Source organism: Montipora capricornis, chromosome 6, assembly GCF_036669925.1.
Source record: "Montipora capricornis isolate CH-2021 chromosome 6, ASM3666992v2, whole genome shotgun sequence".
Lineage (NCBI taxonomy): Eukaryota > Metazoa > Cnidaria > Anthozoa > Scleractinia > Acroporidae > Montipora > Montipora capricornis.
The window spans coordinates 63,176,347-63,202,521 of NC_090888.1; the positions used below are offsets into that span (position 1 = coordinate 63,176,347).

Consider the following 26,175-nt stretch of genomic DNA (forward strand, 5'->3'; position numbering starts at 1 on the left):
CCTCGAGGAAAGTTTGTTATGCTACCCGAAATAGAAGGCAAATTTCGTTAGATATACAGTGGCTTATTTTGCCTCCATTTCTGCTACTTTGTTTTGTCTGTATTTTTTTCTCAAACCAAACGCAGTATAAGCGATTTCTCTCGCACAATTTTAGGACCAATCTTGATTCCACAATAACTACAGCTTTTTTCAATATGTAGCCTCTATTTCAAACGGTAATTTGCGCATAATGTTAATTTTGCATTGTCTTTTAGCCCTCGAGTTCCAAGCTTTGTTGTGCAAACCGAAATACGAGGCATATTTGGCTACGAAAACTCTATTTTTTCTTTATTTCCACAGCTACTTTATTTTACCAGTATTTCTTTCGCTCATCTAATCAAAGCAGCTAAATAATGAATTCCAGCATCGCTGTGGATCGACAGCAAGCCCCAGTTGTTTGAACGTTGGAAAGCTCTATCCAGTGGATATACCTCAAGTGCTTTTGATATCGCTCATCCCGCGCTAGATTGTGATCCGCTGGATAGCTAGCGCTATTTACTACGTGTTGAATTGATAACCGAGGTCAGTTTGAGCATAAATCCACCTCCACTTGACGGTTTCTAGCAGTGAGCTTCCAGCTTTCAAATTCTAGGACAACTCATCCTGGAGATAAGTCATTACATTGTGTCATTACCATTATACAGCATTACCACAAAGTTTTACTCGATCTTAATTGGAGAACGTAGTAGTCATGATTAGCAAAGTACCTTTTAAACTCTTTGATCCTCATGCTCTAGTGCCGTTCTATAGCAATACCTTGTCTCATTTCATTCCTTATGAGCGTGCCTTTGTCGGGGCATTCAAACCCTCCGATTCTTGCCTTTGATTTTAATTTTGGCAAATTCACCAACAGTAGCTGGTTTCACTCACTCCCTCCCCTTCCGAGATTTTTGTTGAGCGCACACGTGAATATTCCCATCCTCCCTTGCTCATCTGCTCCGGTCAAATCTCTTTTTTTTTTTTAATTGCAGAATATTGGGCCTCGTTCAACTTCATTAGCCAGTTTGCTCATTGACAACGCTGAATATCCCGCTATTTATTTGCATATGAATAACAGCTATTGCATTCTTAATTGTTCTTCAATCAATCAATCAATCAGTCAATCAACATTCTTTACTTAACGAGGGAAAGCGTATTAATCATCAGTTTTTAACGTACGGCCCTCAATTGTATAAGTAAAGTGCATTGAACATTACAATAAGAAAGGAACTAAAAAATCTAATAAACAAAAAAATAATAAGGCAACTAATAAACAACACATGTACATTAACTTAAATCTACAATCATAGCAAAAACGTGGTTCAGGATGCTGATATGCCATATTAGCTCACCTTTCCTTATGGGATAACTCCTGTAAGAACACGCCTCAATTGAAAGCAATGCTTTTACAACTAAAAGAGCTACAGTATTATAAGAAAAGGTACGATTGCCAAAATCAGTTTTGTAATATGGTGCAGTTAAAATATATTTTCATGCCCAGGTACGACACCCCTGTTCGCGTGCGGATAACGGTAGGAAATTTTTTGCTTAAAACATTGTGGTGCAGAAGTATTCATGAGAATAGGTAACCATGAAAGCTAAGAAAATAGACTGACAGAAGGAACATCAAAGTCCACCGACAGCAAGCACGAGCTGCTCGTTTCTGAAGACGAAGGAGTTTCAATAATACTGGGAGTCTGAGAGCAGTTACCCCATGCTGCCAAGCAATGAACCAAATAGCTATGAATACACAAATTATAATATAATTGTTATACGTTAGGAAGGGTTTATTTCTACGTAGCAGCGATATACTCGCTACACTCGCTATACTCGCATGAGAGCCAACCCACTGCCATAGAAGTAGAGGACGACAAAAATCAACATACGTTGATATCTTAAAGCGAGACGCTGACCTGTGTACAACGTACCCTGTTAGGGACACTGGATTTGAGCAAACTCTGTTTTCCTTTTTCAGCTTAGTTAATTAAGATTTGTTAATAATATTTCCAATCTTACCTTTTCCCTCTCCCGCCCCGTCATTATTGGGTTAACCATTATCCGTTAAAAAAAAAGAAGTCGTAAAACTCTTTTTTTTTATTTATCATTTTGCGGTTACTAGCTGGAGCATTTTTCAAAGATTTCAATGAATGGCCTAGCGGTGGAAAAATGCTCATTTCCACTGTCTGTAACACAGAGAAGTTTTCATGAATCATGAATGTATTATGATAATCAAGTAATATTAACCTCTTTAACCACTTAAAGAAATAACCAATTAATGACCAAGTTCTCCGTTATCGGTTACAGGGAAACTTGAAAATCAAAAGCAACCATACAAAAGTGGGTCATTAAACATTTAGGATAAAAGTTAACATTCTATAGACACCCTTAGTTATTTGTCTAAAACGATGCCTTTTCTCCCCTCAAAAAATACTTTTTGTAAAGATTCCTAACCTGCTTGGATACAGAAAGTCGCTGAGCTTGTCAGAATAGATTCTCAGGCTATCGCAATGTGATCGCCAATGGGGTGTTTTCATGTGAGGAAAAAGATGTGCAATGCAATTTCCTTCTTCTCCAGGGGATTGTGAGTAAAATGAGCGAACTGTCGACCTCAGGTTTGTCAGTTGAATTACTGTTCGAGTTACCGATATTAAATATAGTTGCTTTTCTTTACTTTACTTTACCATAATGATTTTTTTACCCATGGTGCTCTGCGCGCGCGCGTTCGGCGCGAGGAACTCCGCTATTAAGGAGGAGAACGCTGCCGATTGCTAACAAAGGGGACAGGATATTCAGCATTTACACCTGATCTTCAAAAAAGAAATGGATAATTCTGGACCAATTTGTTGCCAATCACTGTCATTCGTAATGATTTGGAGATTATAAATGATAAATCCAAGTTGGAGGGAGTTGAAGTGCTTTTTCCCGCGGCGCGTTGATACCAAGCATTTTGGACGTTGCTCAGAAACGCCTGACTGATCTATTTTTCGACACAGTCTGCCATTAGTCCTGCTTATCCCATACACCATCAGGTTAGAAAGAAAAAGAATATCTAGGCTCTAAAAACAGTTCATTTTACGTGTTTTTTTTTTCTCGGCTCGTGATTCAGAACGAAGAAATGCTTTTGAAATCGTTGGTTACAAAGACTTCTGCCGGACTTTCCAACCGTGCCTCATAGCCTTCGCCTCAAGTTCATCACTAGCGTGGTTATTCCGTTCTCGATACAGGAGTTGATAATAGCAGACGATCTTCCTGAATCTAGTTTTAAATGACTTCGAAGTGAATGATGATTGGAAACATAGCCAGCTTTGGAATTAAGTAACGATAACAGAAACAGCAAGGCAAACGCCAAAAAATTGCACTTTAATCAGCAAAACATTTTGCGCACACGTACATTGCACTCGTCAGTGCATTTACTTGCTCAGTTTACCCTGCAACTGAAACGTCAACATAAAAGTCCAAAGCAAATTAAGATTCAAGAAAGTATGCACGAAAGGATATGTGTCCATTCTCCTTGTTATCTTACTCGCTACTGCCAGCTTTCAAGAAAACTGACAATTGCGTTGGGTTAGAATTGTCGTGAAAAGATGATAAAATCAATTGATATTTTGATACGACTTCCTTGATGCCACACAAAGCCATCAGGACAAGATCAAGTTGACATAATCGGATCACCCCTGGCCATTAATTTTGGCAATTTATCCACACTCGTGATCATAGTATCACGTAACGAGCTGAAGTGCAAGGGATACCTATCCACCCTAAAGACGACGAATTGTTTAGCGGTCGCAAAATGAATTCACAGAAGCAGAATTTACCTTCTTTTGCTTCAATTGTTTCTGTTCTGTCGATCGTGTTTTACTGTGCTGGGTTTCTGAGGATTGAATTTGAGTTGAGCGAGCACAAGAAGAAAATAAATGCAATTGAGAGCGTCGTAGAGGTTCAGCCACCGACAAGCAGATCAAACTTTCCACAGACGACAAAGAATGTTCCCGGTAGGTCTTCACGTATAACATCTATTGATAAATTTTTTATTTACATTTTCGGTGGCATAGTATATATCCTGCTAGCAGAGGTTTTTATATGGAAAGTCTTTTAGCATGTACGAAGTCATTGGCGTCTCTTGTGTTTCGCTTAGTCGGCTACGCGATATACAAGAGACGTCATAATCTGTCATAATTTTGCTCTTTCGGGTACAGATTTGAATGGACGCCTCTTTCAGGCGCTTCCAGTAACATTGTAGTTAGCAATGGTTTTTGTTCTATGAGGCTTTAGATTTGGTCCTTCATACTACTGTGTGACAAGACGATAGTTCGTCTTGATGGTATATTTTTAGTGTCGAATTTTTCTCTGCAGCGAATGTCAAGTATTTATTAGTAAATGAGTCAATGAGTCCTGAGTCAATGAGTCAATGAGTCAACGAGTTAGTGCAGTTAATTAAACCATAAAATGAAAGGTAAAATTTCAGAGAGTGCTTAGGCCGAATCACTGAAACGAGGGCTTATGCTTAATCAACAAATTATTGCTATATTGAAGTCCTGTGAGTCTCATTGACTCATGACTCATGACTCATTGACTCATTTGACTCATAAAACATGCGTTCTCCTCTGCAGCAGGTCAGGTTTTCGTCAATTTGAGGCTGGAGGCCGGACGTTACGTTTCGTCTGGCGATTTCCCATTCCATGTCCGGTACTTTGATTTGAGGGGTTTGTTTCATTTTTTTTATTATTATATATTTCTTTTTTACTTTCTTTTTAAAGAGAATATGAGTGAACTCCAGCCTTGCCTGGGAAACTGATTCTTGGGTTCCAAAAACACTGGAAACAGCGTTTTTGATTGTTGTATTTTAAAAAATTTCCCGGGAGGGGAGTATTCCGCCAGTACCCCTTGGGTAGCTGGCGCCCTCGGCGCTCGCAAGGCGCCTTGCGGCGGCAAATATGTCAGTTCCCCTTCTTTGAGAAATGTGTCCGCTACTTTACAAAACTGTCGCGGAAAACCCTGTCCTTACGCCTTTGCGTCCCAACCAATAGGGTTTTCAGTGGTAGAAGCGAGTAATTCTGCTTTTGAAGCTTTAACCCCGGCCCAAGATCTTTTTGTTCTTCAGCGCTTGTTAGGTTGTGCCGCGGTGTATCTGTGATATAGCTGGCTTTCTAAAGGCTTTGTTTGCCTTGCCTTTTTTCCTCATTTTTCGGTAGCAGATCGTTATGCTCTTTGGAGGCGTTTTTCTCTTTTTGCCTTAATTTGTTTCGCTCGTTCTTCTGACTTTTTTTTTTTGAATTGTTTGTGGCCATGAGGTAGGTTGGGGATGTTGTCTCAAATTTTAGGGATACTAGAAGGGGGTCCCCGAAAATGTTTAATGCAGAAAGTAGGGGTCCTCCAAATTTTATATTTTTTTAAGAAAATAGATAATTTTTCATCATTTCCCCTCCCTTCTCAACAAGTTGACAAGTTTGGGGGAACGCTCCCTAAATTCGCTTCGAATATTGAAGTTTATAAGCTCGTAAAAGAACGAAGGTAAAAATAAGGCGGTTTTAGGGGAAGTGAGTGATTTCATTGTATAACGTTTAACTATCTTGTTTGCCTCTGCAAAAGACTAACACTATTCAAAAAGCATTTGGGATACATTATGTCAAAAGAATGTGTGAAGTACCTAAAAAATGTATCAAGATGTGGCTGGATCGTAGCAGGCCCGGAAACACTGAGGGGGGACCAAAGATTTTTAAACGACTTATATTTTGAAAATTGGGGCTTTGGGGTTCGGAGGACGCATTGGAAGGGTGTAAGACCGTTTTTTGTCCCTGGTATTCCAATTAAAAATCAAACGGTTGTTACAGAAAATCATCGACTGTCTTGCTCAACGGATGCATAACATTTGTACATAGTCAATTTATTAGTATTTCGGGTGGCGATCAAACCACCACAACTGGAAGGACCTATTCCTGTTGCTGTAGGACTTAGAAGGAAGTGATTTCTTGGCTGATTTCGTCTATCTCCGAGTAGAGGTAACTGGGAAGCAACTACTTCAATAGACTCACTAGCAGCATAATCCTGGCCTCTCTCAGAACTCCTCTCTGGCATTTCTGCATCGCAAGACCTTTCTACACTCTCATCCTCGACGTTCGCCTTATTATCCAGGGACCTTAGCCAGGATAAGAGCGACTTCTGCTTGGATTTTCGGATATTTGAGAGGACATGGCTGACTTAAGGGACGGACCATTAGAAAAGTGATTGGGGGGGGGGGGTGGGGGAAAAAACCAAAAATAAATTCATTGAAGGGAAAATGCCAAGACAAAAAATTCGCGCAAAGAAGAAGGTAAAGAAAAAAAAAATTCATGCAGAAGGAAGGTCCAATTCTTGGATTTCACATGACGTCACGGCCGCCATGTTGATGTTGATGTTGTCCCTCAGTAATTTTGTTTTCTCTGTTCATAACGACGGTTGTTGTGCCTTTATCTTCTTTTTTGAGAATAATTTCTTTGTTGTTAATTAGCTCCTTGAGAGCTCGTTCCTCGTCGGGTGGCAGATTATATTTAGGTTTAACCAGTGGAGTTTCGCAAGCTTTATTTTGACTTCTTCTAAGTAAGTCTCAAGAGCAACTGACCGTTGAATCGGTGTGGAATCCAACTGGATTTCACGTGAAATGGATGTTGCTCAGTATTTTGGTCACGATAGATATATTGAAGGCGCATCCTTCTGGCAAATTGGTTGAAGTCTGAAATTAGCTGGCGCCTTATCTGGTTTTCTTTCATGACAGGTGTTGGAATGAATTTCAAACCTCAAGAGAGTAAATTGATCTGCTCTGTAGTCAATTGTGTGTCTGAGAGGTTTTTGATGTGTTGCTTGCGTAACTCTATAGTCTCACAAAAACATAGATAAGGAATCACGATTTCTCTGTTAAAAAACAAAACTGTCTGAAAAAAAAAATCGTGCAGGGGGTGTCACCTGGAAAAAAAAATCCTGCACAAGCAGTGCGCGAAAAAAAAAATTCGCACAAGCTGAAAATCCCCCACCCCCCCCCCCCCCCCAATCACTTTTCTAATGGTCCGTCCCTAAGATCATGTTCTAAAGACGAATCCAGTAATGAAGGCAGGGAGTCGCCTGGATGGGAAGACGATTTGACATATTTATAAATTTGTCACATTTCTCGTTTTTATCTGCAGTTTTGTATCACCAAATAAAAGAAGTAAAAATATGAACTGGGGAAAAGAAGGTACTGTCATTAAGTTTATCAGTAACGCCGGATTCTATCCGGAATTATTGACATCTTGTTGTTTCAAACTTCTGAAAGAAGAATTTTTACTTCCAACAATTTAAAACTTGTGTGTTTTTACTTTTGGGGAAAAAAAGTGGAGGGGCACGGGCCCCCCAAGGCCCCTCCCCTTGCTACGGCCCTGCTTAAAGGTAGGAAATTATTTTGACAGATAATGTTAGTTCGTTTTTTTTTTTCTGAAATCCAATTAGACTATAAATAACACGCGCCTATATATTTCAAAATATTTACGATAAAGAGGATGCTAATTGTTTGTGGTTTGTAATTGTGTTTTGTGATTTCTTCTTATAGCAAGGCTGCTCTACAGAGCATGGTACTTGGCCCAATTGTTCAAAACCTAATTGAGCTAGTCCTGGTTAACTGGAAACTTAATTTTCAGTTTATCTACTTATTAAACCAAGTTCTCACAGGATTTTTAGCCTTCAATTTTGACTTGAACATTTGTTTTCTTTAAAATTACACTGTTAAGGCTATTCACATTTAGATTTCTGTTACCCGTCACAGGAAAAATATCACTCGTAATTGTGGAAAATCTAGAATATTAACCATTCAATATTGCGTACAAGGCATCATTGAGACGCTTTTCCACTTACAAACTCTTGGTATAAAAAAGGTTTCGGGCCTACTTGGATACAAACACAGAAAGACGCTAACCTCGTGAGAATTGAAAATGTGGGAATGCAATGCACAGTACAATTTCCCCCTTATAGAGAGCCAGGTGCGTAAAAAGAAGCTAAACGCTCAGTCCCGATAATGTGGGATTATATCAGTGCTTAAGACAAAGTATGGAGTTTATTTTACGGCCTTTAGGAGTGAGTGCGAGTGTGTCTCCGTGTGAATGCCTTACAAGAGATACGTTTCCCTCTTTTACTACTCGTGTAACTTATTTTATTGCTCTCTCTTTGCGTATATTGTTGTAATTCATTAATAACTGAATGAATAATGTTAGATTAAAATTAGATTTAGTTAAACATCTAATGATAAATTTCTCCCTTATAGAGAGCCAGGTGCCTAGAGTCATCGAAACGTTGTGTCAAACTCTTTTCGCTGGTTTTTATCAATGAATAATGTATTTCCAAAAAAAAAAAACAGACTTAACCTGAAGCCTTAGTTAAAGGGGCACCATCATGCTAAATTTACTGTTTTTAGGTCAAAACGTGGCAAAAATCTAAATTAGCACTCTAGCGCACACGTATAACATTCCTGACAACTCACAGAGATGATGTGAAATATAATATAACTCAAAGAGCTATTCGTACTTAACTTTTGGCGACTTTCAGAGGACAACTTCTACAAACTTGAAAAAAAGTAGCCAATTTTTTCAAGTTTCAATCCACTTCCATCCCCTCCATCCTTGGCTGCAAACAACAAAGAATAGCTTCAGAGCACTTCAATGGCCATTGGATATAAAACTACAGTTTTGAATTTTGACTAAAACAGCGTGACGATCGATGCCCCTTTAAGACACGAGATCTATTGTTGCTGATCAACAGACGCCCGCGTGAAAAAAAATCATCAACTATTTCAGCTTCAGATAAGAATATATTAAAATAAATAAAGCCGTTGAATAAAGGCGTCTTTCTTTGGTTTCAATTCAATATCCGTGCTGGAAGACATTGTTAAATGTCTCAAATTTCGATTTACTGCTTTCATTGATTTCTCATCCGTTAGAACCTGAGCCTTTAAGACAAAGAAGACGCCGAGCGGATTCACCTCACTCCTGCCTATCATGTGTCCCAGGACCTCCCGGTCCACCTGGATCGAAAGGAGAGAAAGGCTCCCAAGGACGAAGAGGCAAAACGGGAAGAAATGGAAAGAAAGGTGATCAAGGCATTATGGGATCACCGGGGAAAAGTGGCAAGCAAGGCATCATGGGACCTCAAGGAGAAGCCGGACCGAAAGGACAAAAAGGCGATGTGGGCCTGCCAGGCAAGCCGGGAACTAAAGGAGAGCCTGGTGAATCGATTTCAGATCGGACTGTTGCTGTTTCCCCTGCAAAGATGACAGTTAACGAAAGCGAATCAGCCTCCTTTCAGTGCTCAGTCACAGGAAATCCTGAGCCTACAGTGGTATGGAGAAGACTGATCAATCAGACAGAGGTGAGCCACTCAGCGGTATCAGGAAAAATGTTGCGTTTGCGCAATGTAAAAGGAAATGACGCTGGTATTTATCGATGTTCTGCGACAAACATCCTTGGGAAAGCTCGGGCAGAGACTCAACTGATAGTAAACGGTAAGTCTTTTTTATTTGGGTAATTTCTACAGCCTAAAGGAGCTAATGCCACGCGGTGACTAAAACCTGAGATTCTCTTGCTTTCACTACGCTTTTCTGTTTTCGAACGATCTCCACGCAAAATGCTAACCACTCGCGATATCCGAAAAAAAAAAGCCTAACTTGTTCAGATGCCGTATACTGCTTCAACGGCGAGAATGTTCCATTTCGATAATTTAGTCCTAGTAGACTATAGCTTGTCCTTTTATTTCTAACATGGTTAAGATTTCAGGACCGAATCGATCCGGTAAAGTCACCGACCACTTTACATGCATCTCCGAAAATGTCATCTATTGCATAACCTGCACACTATGTTACTAGTAGGAAGACCTACATAGGCGAAACGGGGAGAAGATTGGCGGACCGCTTTCACGAACACCTCCGAGATGTAGAAAGAAACGACACAGATGCATCAAAACCAGTTGGGCGTCATTTCAATCTTCGTAATCAATCCCACCACAACATGAAAATTTGCGGCCTATCGTTACACCATGGGAACACAAAGGCGCACAAATCTGGAACAAAAATTCATTTTTCATCTAGGTACACTCTATCCTCACGGAATCCTTGAACGCCTCTCATTCCATTCATTTATTCACAAATTCATGTTACTATATTTCCACCAATGGCAAAGCTCCTCCACACCTTCATAAAAACCAACAACACGCACAATTTCTTTATTCGCTCTGACGAAGGGCTAACGCTCGAAACGTCAGCTTTCCAAATCGTTTATAGCTTTGATCAGCTACACGTGTATCGCAATGTAGAAAAGCAGTCTATAAATGAGATTTATTTTGACGATGATGAGTCGAGTACACTCGAAAAAACCGGAGTTTTCCCAAAAAGAATCAAACTTAGAACCATCTGATTACCTATTTGGATGCTGTTTACTGCTAAAACAGCCAGTCAGAATCGTAAGAATAACGGTATAGCAGGACAATTCGGTATTATAGTATGTGGCAGTAAAGCAAGTTTGATTCCTGCTCGAAGAACTTTTTTTCTTCTTCTGAGTATCCCCCAGTGATCATCGAAACGGTATCACTTCACGCGTTGCTCAGTTTCTCACCTATTACTTGTATTGAATTTTTATCAGTTAACGTACATTTTGCTACGAACCCGCGCAATAACGATAGGAAACGGGGTAGAAAATTCACCTTCTCCTGCTTATTACTATCCGGATAACGCAGCGAAAGCTTGTTCTTATAACTCAAATAATAAACGATGAAATGATATATACGAAATGGATCATACATGAACTGCGGATATGAAATCAAGTGAAGATATGAGCCTCGCAGTTATGAACGCAATTTTTGCAATTGCGTAAAGAAGCCTGAAAAATTCAGGACTTTAACGGGATTTGAACCCACCTCGCGAATCCCCAAATGACCAGCTCCCGACGTCAGTGGCTTCATAGCTCAGTTGGTTAGAGCGTCGCACCGGTATCACGAGGTCACGGGTTCAAACCCCGTTGAAGTCCTAAAATTTTCAGGCTTCTTTACACAATTGCAAACATTGCGTTCATAACTGCGAGGATCATAGCTTCACTTGAACTCAAATAAGAGATGCTATTTGTCGGATCAGAACTTTTTATGTTTTGAGTAGAAACACTTCAAGGGTTTATCAAAATCCACAATTACAGTGTTCTATCGATGTGGTGATGCCTGAAATTCATTTATGTTGCAGTCGAGCCATCTGTTTCTCTTCATCCTGGGCCTCTTTACATCAGCGAACGAAGCAGTGTCACTCTTCCCACTTGTCACGTGACCGGTCACCCAACACCAGAAGTGAAATGGAGCAAGTTGTTTGGTCAGTTTCCACATGGGAGGGTGCTGAGAAATAACACAGTAATGAAATTTGAAGACGTCCGCAAATCTGATACTGCGGAGTACATTTGCACTGCAACTAACCTTTTAGGAAGTATTGTTAAGAAAACTCTCTTAGTTGTGGTGACCCTGCCTGGCTTCTCAATTGAACCTCCAATCAGAACTTTTGCAAGACTTGGCGATTCCCTGAGACTGAACTGCAGTGCTACTGGTGATCCACAACCAGTCATCACCTGGAAACGGCAAGGCTCTCCACTGCCAACTGGACGAAGCCAACAGATTAATGGAGAGTTAGTTATAAGGAATGTTAAGGAAGAGGACGCAGGAAATTACAGTTGTGTTGCAACCAGCGCCGGAGTGTCTACTACAGAAACTTCGACCCTAGTTGAGGTTTTGCATAAAGGTAAGATACAGTTGATTTTTGAGCGTAATTTAGACAATGAGCCAAGTGGCTCATCTTGATTGAGAAGATAGGCCAGATAGGTAATATTGTGACGCGTACAATATGCATTTGTAGCACTTGTTTTTAACTTCATATATTGCCAAACAGGTATAAAGGACATAAGCGTACAGCAAAAATATAAGCATAGGCAATGCAATGCAAGAGTGAGATAAGCGTATGTGGAAAGAACTGTATGCATCAAAGTAAAAATCAAAGGTACTTGTGGCCAATTTGCTGAGAGAGCGCAAATGAAAAGCAGTGAAGTATCTTTGAGATTGAAATTACCGTTGTAACTACATAACAGTTCTTGAGGCAAAAAACATTTGGTTTATCCAACCTTATGACAAAGGTAAACCGTGAACCACCGAAAGAAAGATTCCCAGCTGACGTTTCAAGCGTTAGTTCTTTGTAAGAGCGAATAATGATATTTCTTACAGTTGTAGCCTGCGAAATTGGCAGAAATAGATATTTTGCCGGCACGGACCAGAGGACTGGGTCCGGTTGTCTGGTGGGGGTTATGGGTAATTTGTCGTACGAGTAGCGAACCGTTAGGGATTTGAATCAGTCTAGGTTCAGCTTTCTTCGCCTACTTTTTTGTTAACTTTTTCCCTTAGCCTCCAAAGGGTAGTGGCACTTGCATAGGGTTTGGAGAATACGTTCCCTCATTTCCGAAGGGTTTTGGGTTTTCGTATCCGGCAGTTGCCCAGTGTACTTTTCCTGTAAAAGTTTTTAGTAGGTCAGTACCATCAAGTATGCTAGCGTATTGTTATGCTGCATGGAGCGGAGTTTGTATGCATATGGCAAGCAAAATAAACCGGCTTGTGGGGCTTGCTGTCCTACATACCCATGTATCTACACAGCTGTGTTGGGATTGAGGTAGTTGCGTTGTGTCAGATCGGGTAGTGGAGTCAAAATCAGACATTTCCATTGAGATAAAACTTTATTTAAAAAAATTGACAAAACTCTACAGAACTAAATAATATACACAGTCTACAACAAGAACTAAAAACTACCCTAAAAATCATTATAAAAACTAAATTAAAAATGTCCTCATTCCTTGTATTAACACTAAAGCTATCTAAAAACTCTCCATTCTTGTGAAAAAGAGGTTCTTGATCCTCGAACACATGTGTGGACTGATCTTAAAATTTCAAACGATATACGTGTTCCAAGCCAAGATATGGTACTGGCATAAGACTCGCCGTTCTTATGGGAAAGTTTGTCCACTAGGTTGCTCAGGAAAAGTTTGCGTTCTTTCCCCATTCCTCCGTGTGTGCCAAAAACCAACGGGCTAAACGATCCCATTTCCACGTCAATAACTCTTGTTGGTGCTTCCTTTTCTTCTCTTTCTCGTTCATGCTCTCCTCGAAGATCGATTCTGTAGATTTGTTCTGGTTACACGTTGAGTTCACATGCGTACCACGTACATCGAAGAATGCCGTAACTCCTCGTGACCAGAAACGTCCTGCCTTCATGTCAAGCCTAGTCTCAGGGCTTGTGACCGTTGGTCAGTAGGTCGAATACCTCATTGTCCATCGGTAGGAGGTGGGGTTTCATCTTGACATTCTTGCAGAGCAGAGCAGAGACGTGAGAAGGTTCTGTATGCAATCGTGTCTTTGTGCAACAAACCCCCCTTCTTACATGACAGGGCATGGTTGACTGTGAATCGATCTCTAAACGCGCAGTGGTTCGGCAAATCATCCAGTTGCAGATTGTAATGAAAGCACAGCGAGTGCCTTCATCGTTGCTTATTCAAAGACAGGCCCTGCTCTCCAAGCGTACGACGTTGAGCCACGAGCTTGCACCTTTGTAAAGAAAATCCCATTAGTGAGTTTGATTTTTAATTTCTTTACAAGAAATTTTTTTGCCTGGCGACATAAGCCTAGGCACAAGCAAAATACAAGAACTCAGAAGCCTTTAGAACATTAACATCTTTTGTTAAAACAGGAGACATTTATAATTATCAAGATTTTTTTGTACTGAAGCATTACAAATCGTTTTTCTTCTAAAATATCCATGCACATTTAAAGCTGCTCATTATTTTAATTTCGAGAAAGCTCTCAAAGCAAAAAAGTGCCTCTAAAAAACGACATTTTATTTTTCGTTTTCATCCTGGTATTATATCAAACAATCACTAGTTTTCTAACGAGAAATAGATATTAGCCGATTTTCCACGTTTTCTCGAATTCTTTTACCGCGGTTACTTCATCATTTACTACTAACGTTTTACAGGTACATTCATCCCATAGTAACAAGAGTATCAAGTGCTTTGTTTCATTCTTCGTACATCAATTCCCAATAGAGCCCTTTGCACTATAGTAACGCGCAGCGTCTGTGTCTTCCCCTGAATGGGCGAGTGGTACATTTGCTTATTGTTTCTATGGAGTCTTCCAAGCATCCGCTTCTACAACACGCGCGTATCCACGGATAAAGGGAAATCATTTTAGATCTTCTCCTACTTGTGCTTTTGCAAATGTTTATGTCATTGTGTCACACAAGTTTGAAGGGATCTCGACTTCAACAGAAAAAATTAACTTTAAACTTAATATCAAATAATGTTTCCAAAAAAAATGTATCCAAAATAAATAAATTTCAGAGCCGAATATTTTGGTTTTAAAAAATTCAGGGCGAGGTCTTTTTCAATAATTGTCACATGTAACAGTTGGGCCTTACTCTTAATAAGGAAAAGCTCGTTTTTCTCTGTGATTAAAACAGGTTTTTTTTACAAATTAATTCTTCGAACAAATCTGATTTCAAACATATCCTCTCGTTGAACGTTATTCTCTAGTAGGAGTGTAGGTTTCTTTTGAATGGCTAGTAACTGAGATTCAGAGAACCAGCAAGGATACTAGAAATGTCCGAGGTTGAAAATTAGTGAGATATTCATTATTGTAGTACAGAGATGTGTCTTGTTATTTGTAACATCCTATCATATGATTGGTTCCGGGAGGGGACGGTTTTTTAAATGTTCGAGACGAAGAAATCTCGTAGCGTTATGGATAGAGAGTAATCAAAGTATAAAAGCACTGTAAAGGAAACTTCATGAAAGGCGGGTTTTCTCAAAAGCCTTGTTTTGCCTTGCGACTGAGGCTCAAGCACAGGCAAAATACGAAAACCTAGAATCGTTTGGATCATTAGCATCTTTTGTCAAAGCATAAAACACTTTTTACCAGCAAGTTAGCATTTGTGATGAGACGCTGCAAATCGTTTTCCTTCTGTGATAGAGAATATATGGAATTTTATATATTGCAATTGTGTTATGTAATTCTAAGTGAAAGTGATCATTGCAGTTAACGTTGATGCTGGAAGCAACTTACGCAGTTGCAAGGACGCCTTTAAAAAATACAGACTTAAATGGCATTTGAACCCATGAACGTGCAATTGCGCTACACCTGCTCTGCCATTTCATGTATTAACTAATAGGGGCGCTGGTCACTTGCAAGTTCGTATACTGCAATTCCAGAGATTTGATTGGCTTAGCCGTCATGGTGTATGAGCTTTTATACCTTGCTCTAGAAAATAAGGAAGGGAAGATTTATTCTTAATTTGTGGGCGATTTCGAGAGAAAATCCTTACGCTTTTTCTTGGCGCTTCCCACTCGCCCTTGTTGGATATAAGATTAATGTAGCCAACTATCTATCATCTCATATCCAACGCGCGCTCGTGGAATAATTGTAAATTATGTATCATTTTCATTTTTTTTATTTTGCTTCTTTTTTTTTCCAGGCTTCTTTACAACCGCTCAAATTGCTGATCACTTTCAATGAAAACGTTTTCCTTTTTAAATATCCACCTTTTAAATGTGCTTAAGACATCATCTTAAACCGAAAAACAATAGTTGTGGTTACACTAGCCCTTTTACCTATGAGTAAATAGAGTTTGCCCACGTTTCCCTACACCGAGACCACCCTAGGCTTATTTCCATGGATACATCAAAAAGAACAAAAGAACTCCCCATGACAGTTCCTGAACTGAAAAGTATGCTCACTGAGGTGGCTTGGCCAATCATAAAGCAAAACGTAGCTAAAACACGAAGATCCCTAATTATATTAATTATACCATGTGATTATTTTACCCTGAGGGGAGTCTTTTACTTTGTAACCGCATCCCCAAGGGTAGCATGAAACCTGCGCTGAACCAAACCCAAACCATTTACCCTCCAGAAGGCCCCAAACCCAAGGTGTATTTAACCACAACTAATATTTAGTTTGCGTTTTAATCCTGATATTCGGTTCATATAAAACAATCATTAATTACCTAGTGACGCATGGATAAGCACAAGCAACACATATACGACATTGGAGACCTTAAGATACAGCATTTTCATTTTACGAGTACGGCTAGGTTACCCGTTGTCATTTTCGAAAACAACTGCAAAAAAAATTATATCAAGTTACCAGTGATTCGAGACCGGTAATAAGCAGAGAAAAACTAAGACAAATTTTGACAACCAGGTGGCAACCAAGGTAAGACTGGTGCAAGAAGCGAATTATTTGGTTTTATTTTTCTATGAAAGGTCTTATGAAGGAAACTTTTGCAGGATTTTTTTGTTTTTTTCCTCTTCTACCAAGATAATATGATATGTAGATGACGTCTTTGTTATCCCTCGAAAAGATTGGCGCTACATTTTCATGATACTGCTTGAAGTTCTTTATTTTAACCATAGAACTATTTGGAGCAAACAAAGTGATTTATAAATTGTATAATATAAATTGTGTGGGTCTTTCAAATTTTCTGGATCCAAGATATGGGATTCTGTGTGCCCTGAAATTAAGCGTCTGACATTAATTTTCTTTAAAAATGAATGAAAGTGTCGTCTTTTGATCAATCAAAGTTGAGTTTACTGTTGGCTTGATGCTGAGGAAAATAATCTGACTCTTTCCTGCTTTTAAACTTTAAGAAATAATAAATTTCATCTCACTCTAATTTACTTACCCTACTTAATTAACGGCTATCATTAAAGCGGGGAACGGGGAATCGGTAAAATAAGGAATCTTTAAAAGCGGATTCTTTAAAAGCGGGAATCTTTTGAACGGGGAATGTTTAAAAGTGGGAAGCTCTGGGAATTATTGATTAATCAACTAAAATCAATTTATCCATTGTAATTATATCGCACTCTAAAGCATATCTGTTTAGCGGCTATCCTTAAAATGGTGAATCTTTAAAACGGGGAATCTTTGAAAGCGGGAATCTTTAAAACGGGAAAAAAAAAAGAAATAAATAAATTCTTTCCCTTTTTACTATGCAGTTAGCCTGCGAATACAGCCTCCTCTCCTCGCACCACGTCACTGGGAGGTTTCACGCGTCACGCGTTTCTTGCATCTGGTCTTCCACACGGTTGGACAACTGTGCAGGCTTCGTATACCTTCCAAACGTTGTGCCACTCCAATTGACATTTCTCAGCATACTTCTGAGTTTCCTTTAACCTTTCACCATTGCTTTTCTTTGGTGTCATCATTTTCCTCTTGCTTCAGGACTTCTTGGAACGGATGATGAAGACATGGGTTTAATAAATTAAAAAGCAGCATCGCGTAGGCCCACATGTCCACGCGCAGTAAATCCTCAACTGTGGCTCCCGCACGTGAAATGTCACTTCCGATAAGTATTTCTGGAGCCATAAAGGGTACAGTCCCCCTGTCAATGTCCAAAGTTCTCGATTGGCACACAGTTCTTGTTTGAAGATATAATGGCCTACTCTCACCAAAGTCAGTCAGTTTGCATACAACCGGCTGGTGACTCCACGTATAAGCGAGTTTATCGCGATCTTCCTCCTCGCGGTAATGGTGATTGCTCACTACGACATTCGCTGGTTTTAAATCTCCGTGGGCAATCCCTCTTTCGTGCAAATAAAGCAATCCAGCGGCAATATCGCACGCGATCTTCGTCATGAAAGGTCCTTCGATCCCCTCGCAATTGTGGTTGTCAAGGCAAGCCATAAAATCTTTTAGCGACCTGACCTGGCCTTCTCCTCCGAAAACGCTAAGGTCAAAATAAACATATTCCAGCATAAGTGCCACTGGATCGTGGCATACAGCTCTCTCGACCGCCATGTAAATGTCGCATCACGCAAAGCTTAAAAATTCAAGTCTGTCACAAAACCAAGAACCCATTGTGTATGCCATATATCTGTCGTTAAGTAGTACGTCTTACCATTAATACTTGATAACGGTAGGACAAATATTTATCGCTGTGAAACTCAATTTAAAAACTTCACAGACTGGAGTTCAGATGAATCAAGGCGGTTCGATTCTTCTGTCGGTGTAGCGAATCTCAAAGAGTAAGAATCGAGATTTGAACCGCTCCACTAGCCCCCTAAACAGATATGCTTTAGCGTGCGATATAATTACAATGAATAAATTGATTTTAGTTAATTAAGCAATAATTCCTAGAGCTTCCCGCTTTTAAACATTCCCCGTTCAAAAGATTTGCACTTTTAAAGATTCCCACTTTTAAAGATTCCCGTTTCTCGTTCCCCATTCTCTATTTTCATTCTGCGATTCCCCGTTGCCCGTTTTAAAGAGAGCCTTAATTAACAGTTATCGTTCAGCTAATTTAATTTCATCTGTTCTTATTCTGCCATTACTGAGCTATGGTGGTGTCCAACTAGAAAGCTCTGCTCCTTTGGACACCGCACACCTTTTAGCGGTCTATATTATGGCCTAATATCATTCTTCTTCTCTTTTTTTTTACGGTTTTTTTTTTACGGTTGTGCATAAATACTTTGGATAGTGTGAATAAAGAATTGATTGATTGATTGATTTAAAATGGGATTGAGAATGACGGATATACTGCAATCCTTACACATCTCCCGCATCTTTCGACGTTTTGATGTGCTTTGACTCTTAGCCTGTCATTTGCTTTACTTTACTTTACTTTACTTTATTTATTTCACAGCAAAGAAGCAAATTACAAGTATGCAAATACTTAACTATGACACTAAAAACAAGTATGCTGTTGGAAACCCACAAAACAGGAATGAACTTCCCTAACAAGTGTAGGCTACCAAAAAAAAAATAATAATAAATAAATAAATAAAATAAAAATAATAATAATAGTACTAATTAAATAAATAAAAATTAATTAATTGATTAATTAAAAAGTTAAAAAAAAAAAAGAATGTAAGATCAGTCATGGCGATCGATCTGAAGACAAAACAACTTTAACTCTTGTTTGAACTTAGAGACTGAGTCACTTTTTTTAACAGATAAAGGTAACTTATTCCATGAACGTACAGCTCTAGGAAAAAAAGAGTACTTGAATGTGTCAGTTCTAGCATAAATACTTTTAAACATTAGTTCAGTATTTCTTAAATTATAAGATTCGAGTTCATAAAATTGTAGATAACCAGACACATCAAGGTCATATTGACCGTGTAGACATTTAAATAGGAAAAGCAGATCCAAGTAAATTCTTCTTGAAGAAAGTGACATGAGGCCAGTTTTCAATAAACGATCAGAATATGATAACTTGCTTCCAACCATAAGTTTGGTAGCACGACGCTGTACACCTTCAATCATATTGCTTAAATAGGCCTGATGGGGAGACCAGACTTGTGAAGCATAGTCAAGATGAGGTCTAACAAGATGAATATAAAGCTTTTTGATTACATCAGTATTAGCGTGGGTTCCACAAGTTCTTCTAATTAGTCGTAGCACTGTATTAGCTTCATTTACTTTGTTTACAATGTGATCATGCCAGGAGAGCTTACTGTTAACTAAAACACCCAGGTCTTTCTCACATGCAGATTTAGATAATATATTGCCTCCAAGAAAATATGTTGTTTCTAACGGCTTTTGCTTTTTCGTAAGACTAAGATGTTTACATTTAGAGGCATTATAAGACATTCCCCATAACTCACTCCAATCTACAATTGTATTGAGGTCAGACTGAAGAATGGCTTGGTCAGCTGGAACAAGCAATTTCCTATAACATTTAGCATCATCTGCATAAAGGGGGATATTTGTGTCAGTGCTGATATCGTCAGCAATGTCATTTATAAAAATGAGGAAAAGGAGAGGGCCAATAATGGATCCCTGTGGAACACCAGAAGGGACATATCTCCAGTCGGAAGCAAATCCATCAATCACAGTTCTGTGTCGTCTGTTAGCAAGATAACTCCTTAACCATCCCTCACACCAACCATTTCTAATTTTAGATTTTCCGACGTTCATCCCACGATAATAAGAGTATGAAGTGTGTTTTTTTTAAAGCATTTTCAAAGCAGCTATGAGAATAAAAACGTTACCGTGGTGACGCGAAGCGCCAATCAGCCTACCGCATAATCAGCGAGTGACATAATGCTTCTTTTTTTTTAATGTGGATTCACCTTTTTTTTAGTCACCTTTTTTTACAACAAGCGTATCCACCAATAAAAATGAATTATTTAGACATTGTTTAAATTTATTTGTTGTCATGCATATTTATGTCACTGTGTGGTATAACTTAACGGAAACCTCGATTCCAACATAAAAGTCAGTCTCAACCGCAACAAATAGTGTTTTCAAAGAAACAGATTTTAACCGAAATAAATGAACTTCTAAATTTTTTTCCAAATCTCCCACGGCATGGCCTTCTTGAATAACTGTGACGTGAAGCGGTTGCCTTCTTCTTATTAAACGTTTTTTTCTTTCTGATATAGAGCTTTTTTGATTCTTCAAACAAGTTTGAATAAGACTCCTTTATTTTCTCCGGTTTAAAGTCATCTTTGTGGCAGTGTAGGTTGCCTTTAATTGCTTGTAACCGAGATACAAAAACACCATGCAACAAGATAGCTACAATCCTGGCCAAACTTTCTTGAGACGCCTTCAACAATCAGTGCAAAAAACGCTTTCAATAAAGGTTAACGGTGAACCTTATATTTTAGAGTTTTGAAGCAAGAAACCTTGGACAATCATCCTGTCGGTGTACGTTGGATCAGTGGTTTGATCTGATCGGCGTAATTACAAGTTGAGAAGTTAAATATTTTGAGCAAGAGCCGATACAAAGTAGCTTTGATTAGTTTAGTGGTGTACTATATTTCGGCTGGCCAAACCAGCCTTCTTCAGGTACAATGAGAGTTTACATTGGGTTGATTCTATGTACATATATATAGTAAATGGATGTTGACGTAATACTGAAAAAAATTTGATACAATATGGTAGTTACAACAAATTTGAATTCAAATACTAAGAGGAACGGAAAAATAACGGAAGTGACTGTAAATAATAAACTGAAATCTAATACAGTTCTTCGCGGATCTTAAGACCGTTGGGATCGATCGTCCTGCCTTTTAAAATTAAAAAGAGCTTCCCTGGCCTTACGGATAGAGTCTCGGTTGGAAAATATTTTTTCGATAGGAATTAATTAATAGGAATTAATTGATAGGAATTAATTGCATGTCCTTAGAAATGTTGTGGGGAGAGGAGAGGAAATGTTCTGCGACTGTAGTAGGCTTGGATTTGGTGTTAGCGTTATCTAAAGTGCGGCGGTGTTCATTATCACTAACACTAACACTAGCGTTATCTAAAGTGTGGTGGTGTTCTATTAAAACGGTCTTTTAAACGTCTTTTAAAAGACCGTTTAACACACTTTAGATAAATACCACACTTTAGATAGATACCACCACACTTTAGATAACGCTAACACCAAATCCAAGCCTACTACAGTCGCAGAACATTTCCTCTCCTCTCCCCACAACATTTCTAAGGACATGCAATTAATTAATTCCTATCGAAAAAATATTTACCAACAGAGACACTATCCGTAAGCCTGACAATGACCTGCAAAAAGAAATCAAACATCCGAACCATGTAACAGTTTAAGTTCTATATCACTTATACAAAGATTTTCTTTAATATTTGCTTAAAACAATGATATTGTATGTAAGGAGAAATCTCCTTACATCCAATATCATTGTTGTTGTTTCATCGTTAACACATTTGCTTAAAAGTAGAGTTTACCAGCAGTACCTTGAGGCAGCCTTGTGCTATGAAGGACCAGACAACCAATCCTCGTTGGTGGTTTCTGGCGTTGCTTAAGAGGCAGGTTTCTTGCCTTGGGCATGAACAGCTATTTCATACTGAAACTCCTCACTCAGATATAGAACGATAGATGCCATTGAAAAAGTGTTGTGGAGGGGGTTAAGACAGAGACTCAGAGCTAATACCACAGAGACTTCAGTTTTGTTATGCGTCAGGAAAACGGTCAGAAACGCATGAGAGGAGTAACTCTTGTGTGACTCGATTGTTACTAATACTGAATAGCACCTTGGTCTTCCCCACTATGTAGTTAATGAAGAGAAGCCTACCGACCCTCGTTTCTCCTGAGATTTGAACCATTGTTTTACATTATTGTTTCTCCTCACCAGGATATAAACCAACAGATGCCAATAAAAATCTGTTTGGGGAGGTTGGAAGAACTTAAGATAAATCAGAAGCTCATAGGTCACTCAAGAGGGAACTCAGTATTACTATACTTTAGGAAGATAAGTCCGAAGTGCGTGATACCCGTAAATCTTGTGACTCGGTCGTATTACTAGCACTGAACAGAACCTTAATCTTTGCTTCTGTGTAGGTAAAGAAGACAAAAAGGAAATTTGCACCTTTCACTTTACTTTACATACATAATTACTTACTTTTTTTTTGTCTTATGCCACAGATTGTTCAGATCTGTTAAAATCAGGTCAAACTCATAGTGGAGTTTACTCTGTCGACCCCGATGGCAAAGGATCCTTCAATGTTTATTGTGACATGCGCACCGACGGCGGAGGGTGGACCGTGTTTCAAAGAAGACGAGATGGCTCGGTTGACTTCTATCGGGGGTGGAACGATTACAAATCAGGATTTGGTCAGCTGACGGCTGAGTTCTGGTTAGGAAACGACAAGATCCACAGGTTGACGGCCTCTAGACCCAGCTCTCTGCGAGTGGAGTTGGAGGATTGGGACGGAGCCAAAGCGTATGCCAAATATGGTCGGTTTATTATTGGGGACGAGCAGACGCAGTATCTACTTGAAGTGAGTTCATATTCAGGGACAGCGGGAGATTCGTTGGCATATCATAATAACATGGCGTTCACCACAAAAGATAGAGATAATGACAATCACGGCGGCACTAACTGTGCTGTGCATTACACTGGTGCCTGGTGGTACCGGAATTGCCATCACTCCAATCTAAACGGAAAATACCTGGGAGAAAAAAATGACGACCGAGGACTCCGATGGCATCACTTTAGAGACAGCCTTTCTCTGAAATTCAGTGAAATGAAACTGAGGCCATTATCTTAGAAGGAAGACTAACTGCACATAAAATATATTATTTATGAGAAGTTTTCTTTAAAATGCGTTACCAACATCTATTCATAACTATATTAGCGCAAAAAAAGAAAAATAGCAGGCATGATTATCAGATCAAGTACTGTAGAACTGAAATATTTTATTTTATCATATGGCCTGTACGGACCCGCGCGGCTTTCACAATAAAACTATTGGGAAAATCCCTGCATGAGTGCCCTACGCATTAGCACGAGGAGGGCTGGAAAAGGCCGTACGGCCATACTAGGAACACATACTGCTCAGTGCAATTTATTTACAGCTAGAACAGCAAATGTAATCAACATATTAGATCAATTTTGTGCGTAAATGTTTGTTACTTACTTTGTTCATACGTCATATTCTGAGTGCTCATGAATAGTGTAAAGAGCCCATATGATAAAATACTTATTGACTGAATTTAGGTTCGGCCGGACAGGAAAATATTTCACCCTCGGGCCAAATATCTTTCCGTCCGGCCCTCCCACTTAGTCAATAAGTATATGAGAATTTGATTTTCTGTTAGAGCGTCACACATTTTCTCCTGACTACATGAAAATCGAAGGAATAATGTCGTGGAGCGGCGAGGTTATTGTGGCAAAGCAGGAGTGAATTATCTAATTAATTCACTCGTGGGCATAGTCAGTGAGCAGCGTTCACTTCATTGGTGTCGGTAATCTTCAACAAACATTTGATGTCATTGCATGGACCTCACTGAAAGTAAGACAAAAAATGATTGTAAGCTCATAAGTAATTATACTTCTCGTTAGGGGTATGATGTTGTTTCACAGCTTTCTTTATCTATATAAGTGGGGTTCTATGTTAAGAAAGGGGTTAAGTTTTACGTACGGGGTGACCTGAGTGTATCAAATAACGACTTTGATTCATCGTGATTCCCGTGGACTACAATGGCTTCACTTCACGGAATCCACCTTTCACTAAATTTTACTGAAATGAAACCAAGGCCATTATCTTAGAAAAAAAAAAAGAACTACTGTAAATTAAACGAAATCTCTCATGGCCATGCGCCACTAATTTTTACAGCGCAATGGAATAACTTCCCTCGTGGAGTTAAGATATCGACGATAAAGTTCACAGACATTTTTTTTTTTCACCACTCTTTCAAAACATATGAGATGGTTCCAAGCAGTGACTGTTTAGTTTGCAAGGCATTACGGCACTTCTGTAATCGTCTAAGATTAATAAGCGAGGAGAAATGTTTATGAGGTAGCTATAGTTTTTATTGTGCTAAAGGAAAACACGAATTTTTGTGCCATGTTTTCTTTTGTTTTTGCTATGTTTCCGGGCTTTATTAGCAAGAAATGCTCCGTCGATTGGAGGAAAAGCAGTACTGTGATTGATTTTCTAGACCCCGTCGACCGAGTCATCCACTTATATACGGAGTTTATGAGGCGTCAGAGCGAGTAAGACAAGTGAGTTCTAAGAGCCGTTTTCCGGAACCAAAGTTCACTCCGTCAGCTTTCCATCCATTCGTAGTGAGTAAAATGAGGACCAGCATTACTGGGGACAAGTTGTGCATACGGGATTGGTGTAGCGCTCACCGCTACCGTGAGTTACGATGAAAGCCGTAAGTTCCGGTAAAAGCTAAATTAAAAGGAGCCTTTGGGCTACCTTTGACTTCGGTCGGCCTCTTGTCTTGCCATGTCTCGTCAAGGTTACACCGGTCATTTTTTATGAGGGAAAATGACAAAGTGCTACCTACCTGGGCGGCAATTTGTTAATAACGATTCTCAGAGTTAAATTCCCTTTGGGTTAAGAAAAGTTACCTGGCCACATCCAAAGAAACAAAATAAACAAAAGAGAGAAATAATACTCGTATTTTAACTATTTATGTGAACAATTGAATGATAATTAGGGACCTTAAGCAAGGACGACGACAACGGCTACGAGAACGTTGTCTAAAAATATTATATCCTGTTACTGTAATAATTTTGTGATTACTCCAAGTCGCTTGGCAAGGAGAATATGAATCCACATTTCAAGAATAAAATTGATGAGAACGATGTGGATATTTAGAGAGAAAATTGAAAATTGATCGCCAGGAGCTCTCGTCCTCCACATGACCTCAAATTTGATTATTTCACGTCGTTGTCAAAACGAGAACGGCAAAGAAATGTATCAAAATGTAAAACGCTCGTGCAGAGCGTGCAGAACTATTGTTTTTGCTAATTAAACCTATTGTTTTGTTGCGTTCTCGTAGCCGTCGTCGTCTACCTTGCTTAAGCTCCCTAATGTCTCTTATAGATACCTGGAAAATTCAGATGGCTTCAACGGGATTCGAACTAATGACCTCTGCGACGCCGGTGCAATACTCTACTAATTGAGATATGAAGCCACACAGTTGAAACAAAATTATCTTCAATAATTCTCTACACGCGAATATTATGATCTACATGAGGCACCGGTTAAAGGCGGCCAGCGCGTCTGCTAAAACAATTCCTTTTAGTTGTGTAGCTTACTGCTGTGTAACCGCACTGAGCCCGGAGTGCAAACAGGTATGTCCAGAAATTCAAGTAATTAGACGCACGCGGATTTCAATAAGCATCAGGAAGTGTTCCCTGGCTCTTTTCCCCAACTTCAACTTCACTCGAGTCCGCTGGGAATCTTGGAAGACCTTAGACAGCAATGACAAGAACCAGATTGTTGACCACCGGTTTTCGTTAAAACAATGGTTTGCTAGGGGTGCTCAGTCTCGCGGGCTCAGAAAACCTTGGTTGTGGTCATTGGGCTAGTACTTCGAGTCAAGCCAACTTCATTTGCATTTAGATTAACATTTAGAATATCTATACAGAAAGTATCCCAAACATTCATAAAAGCTAACCTTAGGCCTAATTAGGACTAAAGAAAAGTTTCTAGGCCTACGATTAGCTTTTTTTAATGTTTGGGATACTTTCTGTGTAGATATTCTAAATGTTAATCTAAATGCATATGAGAAGTTGGCTTGACACGAAGTACTAGCAGTTTTTCGGGAATCTTTGACTTGCACCTAAGTCATGTCGGCCATGTTGGTGAACTGAACAATAGCGAATAGTCATTTGGGAATTTGGC

At 39.3% G+C, this 26,175-nt stretch overlaps 1 pseudogene; it reads left to right on the forward strand.

Moving 5' to 3' along the window:
• Positions 1-3,647: 3,647 nt before the first annotated feature.
• The window catches only part of LOC138052838 (uncharacterized), a 116,907-nt pseudogene continuing 94,379 nt past the window's right edge, over positions 3,648-26,175 (forward strand).